Raw genomic sequence first — 5,918 nt, 5'->3', positions numbered from 1 at the left:
TCAACATGTATCCAACAAAGCAAATTTGAAACAAAACTTTTCATGCATATATAAATGAGCCAATAGTGCTAAGGAGAAGCATCCTACACCAGTGTCCATTACTCATTTCTTCACTCCATTTGTAACATGCAAATTTTCCAAGCGTGTGACCCTTGGTCAACCATTGTGATTCAATTGACTTTGAAGGAGTGGGAATTACTACATTCCATTCACATCCACCATCAGGAACTAGGACAGCTGGCTATGGAAGGCTCTGCACAGGGTCAGGATCACCAGCTCTCTTCACCTGCACCATGCCCATGTGGTCCCACAGTCATTCAAATGAGGCCTCACATCGCCTTTAAGTTTAGAATGTCAAGCGACAGTTTCATTCATTTCTCTATTGCTGTTTTCAGTATGAAGAACACAGAAACCCTAGAATATTGTTCAAAGTCATGCAATTTTGTACTTGTGACATAATTAGGGACCTTTTGGCTAGTATATTGTTACTGGGGACTGAACCCATGGGTGCTTTAGCACTGATCACCACTGAGCTTTAAACATCACCCTTTATTATTCTCACTTTGGAGACAGGGTTCTGCTGACATTTTAAGCCTGGCCTTGAACTTGGGGTGCTCCCATTTAGCTTCCTGAGTTCTGGGATTTAATGAATCTCCCACAGCATAATTTTGTATTATAGTGGAATCATGCTTCATGAGAATAAAGGGGCTGATGGTGGGAAAACATACTGAAATTGTGTCATTGGTGTTCACCAACCACCCTGTGTGGATGGAAAAGAAAATAACATAAACATTTAATATGGCAGAGAGTGTGTGGAATGTCACAAAGGTGCACACCAGGACAAGGATTCTCTGGGTGGCTCGGGACTCAAGGCAGGATCTGGGGGGAATCTTTGATGCTGTGAATGTGCTGAACCTGCTGTCTGTGTCTGTGCAGAAAGAGAATCATTGAGCCATTGGACCAGATTATGAGCACAGAAAACACAACTTCAGGAAATATAAACAAAGTTGCATATAATAAGATTGTTAATTTGTCACGCCCTTCAGAAGTACAGTACCCAAAATCTCTTTTCTCTGTCAGGTTTTTACTACTCCATTTGTTAAGCATATAGACAGGAAAAATGAAATTCACTACAATGTACATCATCCAGCAAATGGAAATGAAGAAGCTAATATATTTTGGAAATTTTTCTTTGAGATTCTTCCAACAAGAGTCCATGGGGCTGATTGTGACATTCCAGAAGATGCACAAGAGGCAGGTGATGCCAATGGACACACTCCTGCCCACTCGCTGAATGTATAAAATAAGTTTGCATCCAAGGTCATTGAAGAAATACTTCAATCCAAAAGCTGTTATTGTCTGGGGAATACCTTTAGAGAGGATGACCAAGGAGTTGGCTATGATCAGGTGCCAGAGAATCTTATCTTTGGATGTTAATGTACATTCATTGCATGAAAGGACCAAATAATAATAAAACTGAGAGAAATTTCCCCGAACTCCAACAGCAACCTGTGATAAGAAGATCAGTCCTATTCCCATATTCCTGGAGGCCATTCTGTCATTAAGCAGATTAGATCAATCCTGTTGTCTTATTCTTGCAGACCATTCTGTCATTCAGCCCATACTCCTTTACATTATGGTAACAGTAAAATTTTCTGAGAAAATGAAACATTATCAATAGCTCTGCCTAAACACAGAGGTTATCACCTGTATGCATTTGCAACCTGTGGAGCTGAGGCAGAAGAATATCTGGAGTATAGAAGTTTGAAGTCAGCCTAAGGAACTTAGAGAGATCCCCATCTTAAAATAATATATTGACAATAAGTCTAATTTTATTGCATGCAACTCTGGGATTGCAAACACCTCAAGATGCACATGTTGCTCGGGAGAATCAACAGTTTGTCTTATACAAAAATGAGTCTTGATCAGGTGGTGATAACCTGGGAGGGTCAATGAAATGTGAGAGCAATTGCATAGAAAGAATTTAGCATTAAATGATTCAGAGTAAACTGATAATTGTTAGTCGCATTGGGAAAAGAACTTCATTTGCCATTCACACTATACAACACATGAAATCTCAGGGAATTTCTGACCTAAACTTCAATGTAAGCAATGGATTTTTAAAATAACAAAGAATATTTCTGTGTTCACACTTAAGAAAATGTGTATTGAACTGCACAAGGACATCAAGCATGGCTGAAATGATATGATAAAATACATTAAATTATGAATTTACTTTCTTTCAATGCCATAGGCAGTATGAGTTTGATGTATCCAGTGCAAATAATTTTTAGAATGCACAATAGAATTAAAGTAGGCAAACCTTGGCTGTAGAGGCTGCTGGGAGAGCGGGTCTCCTTGGAGCTTCCCCTGTTGTGCGGGGGCTGTCATTGACCCCGCGTCACTGCAGAATCGCGGTTGCTGAGTGATGATGTGAAGTCGCCCGCCTGTCCCTGCCACGCCTGGGTGGTTACTGGCAGCCACGGTAGCCTCGGCTGCTGCTTTCAGGCTACCGCCTCTTTAGGGGCTTCTCCCTGAGGGAGCGCAAATGGAGGACGCCAGACGCAGGGCCATTCCAGTCATGACTGTCCAAGCAATGATAATCACATGAGAGCATTCATTGCTGCAGATGCCATTTGACTCATCAGAGAAAATCTGTTCAAAAGAAAACATCCCTATGACTACATCTATTTCTTTATTAAATGGCTTGATGGATTTCCTTTACCCTGATTCATACCAAAGCTGTCCTTTTCAACCAAAGCAAGAAAGGGTCCTGCATGAGTCAATCCCAGAATGCCATTTTTACATCACCAACAGGTGAAGAGAACCTCATGAGTAGCAATCACAGAGACTCGGAGAGCATCACTGATGTCTGCTCCAATGAGGATCTCCCTGAAGTTGAGCTGGTGAATCTGCTAGAGGAACAGTTACCACAGTATAAGCTAAGAGTAGACTCTCTCTTTCTGTATGAAAATCAGGACTGGACACAGTCACCGCAGCAGCAGCAGCATGCATCTGATGCCCTCTCTCCCGTCCTTGCTGAGGAGACTTTCCATTACATGATTCTAGGTACAGATAGAGTGGAGCAGATGACCAAAACTTACAATGACATTGACATGGTTACACATCTCCTCGCAGAGAGGGATCGTGATCTGGAGTTAGCTGCTCGAATTGGACAAGCTCTTTTAAAGCGAAACCATGTCTTATCTGAGCAGAATGAAGCCTTGGAGGAGCAACTGGGACAAGCCTTTGATCAAGTTAATCAGCTGCAACATGAGCTATCCAAGAAAGATGAATTACTTCAAATCGTCTCCATTGCTTCTGAAGAGAGTGAAACTGATTCCAGCTGTTCTACACCTCTTAGATTCAATGAGTCCTTTAGCTTATCTCAAGGTTTGCTACAGCTGGACATGCTACAAGAAAAGCTCAAGGAATTGGAAGAAGAGAACATGGCTCTTCGATCCAAGGCTTGTCATTTAAAGACAGAAACTTGTACTTATGAAGAGAAGGAACAACAGCTTGTCAATGACTGTGTTAAAGAACTTCGTGAAACAAATGCTCAGATGTCCAAAATGACTGAAGAATTGTCAGGGAAGAGTGATGAACTGATTCGATACCAAGAAGAGATCTCCTCACTCTTGTCTCAGATTGTAGATCTTCAGCACAAACTTAAAGAACATGTTATTGAAAAGGAAGAACTAAGACTTCACCTACAAGCTTCCAAAGATGCCCAGTGACAACTGACAATGGAGCTACATGAGTTACAAGACAGGAACATGGAGTGTCTGGGAATGTTACATGAATCCCAAGAAGAAATAAAGGAACTTCGTAGCAGGTCTGGCCCTGCCGTTCATCTCTACTTCTCTCAATCTTATGGAGCTTTTACTGGGGAATCTCTGGCAGCTGAGATTGAGGGGACCATGCGTAAAAAGTTGAATTTGGATGAGGAATCTCTCTTTAAACAAAAAGCCCAACAGAAACGGGTATTTGATACTGTCAAGGTTGCAAATGACACACGGGGCCGCTCTGTCCCATTTCCAGTCCTGCTGCCCATCCCAGGCTCAAACCGTTCCAGTGTCATCATGACAGCAAAACCTTTTGAGTCTGGTGTACAGCACACAGAGAACAAAACACTCCCAAACCCAGGGAGCAACTTGGAGGAGGTTCCAGGGCGCTCTCAGTCAGTGAGCCAACCAGAGCCCTCTGAAGATAGTGATTTGGCTACAGCACTGCATCGCCTTAGCCTGGGTCGACAGAACTACTTAAGTGAGAAGCAGTTCTTTGCCCAAGAGTGGGAACGGAAGATCCAGGTTCTTGCTGACCAAAAAGAAGGGGTTAGTGGCTGTGACACTCCCACAGAGAGCCTTGCTTCTGTTTGCACCGACCAGTCAGAGATCACAGACCTCAGCAGTGCTGGTTGCCTTCGCGACTTTATGCCAGAAAAATTACAAATTGTCAAGCCCCTTGAAGGATCACAAACTCTACATCACTGGCAGCAGCTTGCTCAACCAAACTTGGGAACCATTCTTGATCCACGACCAGGTGTCATTACTAAAGTCTTTACCCAGTTGCCCAAAGATGCCATCTATCACATCTCAGATTTAGAAGAAGATGAAGAGGAGGGTATCACTTTTCAGGTTCAGCAGACTCTTCACGTGGAACAGAAACCTACAGTATCCAAATCAGTAACAGGGATCTTCCTACCACCCATAACTTCAACAGGTGGACCAGTTGCAGTTTCAACCTCAAACCCAGGAAAGTGTCTGTCATGCACGAACTCGACATTCACCTTCACCACCTGTAGGATATTACATCCCTCTGATATCACTCAGGTTACCCCTAGCTCTGGATTTCCTTCCATATCCTGTGGAAGTAGTGGGAGCAGTTCATCAAACACAGCTGTGAATTCTCCTGCCATGTCCTATAGACTCAGCATTGGTGAATCCATCACAAACCATCGAGATTCTACTATAACCTTCAGTAGCACCATGAGCTTGGCCAAACTTCTACAGGAGCGCGGTATCTCTGCCAAAGTGTACCACAGCCCAGTTTCAGAGAACCCCCTTCTCCAGCCTCTTCCTAAAACCCTGGCTATCCCTTCCACACCTCCAAATTCCCCATCTCACTCACCATGCCCTTCTCCCTTGCCCTTTGAGCCCCGATTGCATCTCTCTGAAAATTTTTTGGCCTCCCGTCCAGCTGAAACTTTCCTCCAGGAAATGTATGGCTTGAGACCTTCCCGGAACTCTCCTGATGTGGGTCAGTTGAAGATGAACCTAGTGGACAGGCTGAAGCGACTGGGAATAGCCAGAGTGGTCAAGACCCCTGGCACCCAGGAGAATGGAAAAAGCCAAGAGGCAGAAATTAGTCTACAAAAAACAGATTCTGCAGTTTATTTAAATTCAGGAAGCAGCTTATTGAGTGGACTGAGGAGGAATCAGAGTCTTCCAGTCATGATGGGTAGCTTTGGTGCCCCTGTTTGCACCTCCTCACCCAAAATGAGTATCCTGAAGGAGGACTGAAGCTTATCATTACCTGACCTCTTGTACAGATTAGCACATGAAGGATAGATAGGCACTGATCAAGCAATCTGATCTGACTTGAGAGAAAAGGAATGTTGCAGAAGAATTGTGAATGTGGAGAGGGCAGTGGAGGCGTGGAAACAAGATTAGGCTGAGGTCCTTGTGGATGAAGTCTGGTAAATTGAAAGTATTATCAAATGAGCCATTAGTGTTTGAAGACACAAAAGAAAGGCTTAATACACTCCTTCAGTTGAGTTTTCTTGTCTTGAAAATAAAAAGTGAATAGAAAACAAATTCAGTAATATTAGAACACAGCAGAAAACTGAACTTGCTGACACCTTTACTTCTAGTGAGCATAGCCAGAAGAACCTGCCTAGAAGGATGGGGACAGAAAAG

At 43.3% G+C, this 5,918-nt stretch overlaps 2 pseudogenes across 2 annotated transcripts; one reads left to right on the top strand and one right to left on the bottom strand.

The window, feature by feature from the left end:
- Nucleotides 1-542: 542 nt before the first annotated feature.
- LOC306648555 (vomeronasal type-1 receptor 4-like) lies at nucleotides 543-1,554 on the bottom strand (annotated as a pseudogene). Its single transcript has one exon. The product of its transcript is annotated as a vomeronasal type-1 receptor 4-like (transcript).
- An 882-nt stretch (nucleotides 1,555-2,436) lies between these two features.
- Nucleotides 2,437-5,682, top strand: LOC306648223 (trafficking kinesin-binding protein 2-like; annotated as a pseudogene). The gene has a single exon. The product of its transcript is annotated as a trafficking kinesin-binding protein 2-like (transcript).
- The last annotated feature ends 236 nt before the right edge of the window (nucleotides 5,683-5,918 follow it).

The sequence above is a fragment of the Sciurus vulgaris genome, assembly GCF_902686455.1.
Source record: "Sciurus vulgaris genome assembly, chromosome: 17".
Classification (NCBI taxonomy): Eukaryota; Metazoa; Chordata; class Mammalia; order Rodentia; family Sciuridae; genus Sciurus; species Sciurus vulgaris.
Note: the sequence above shows the minus strand (reverse complement) of the source record. Positions and strands in the feature narration are given on the sequence as shown.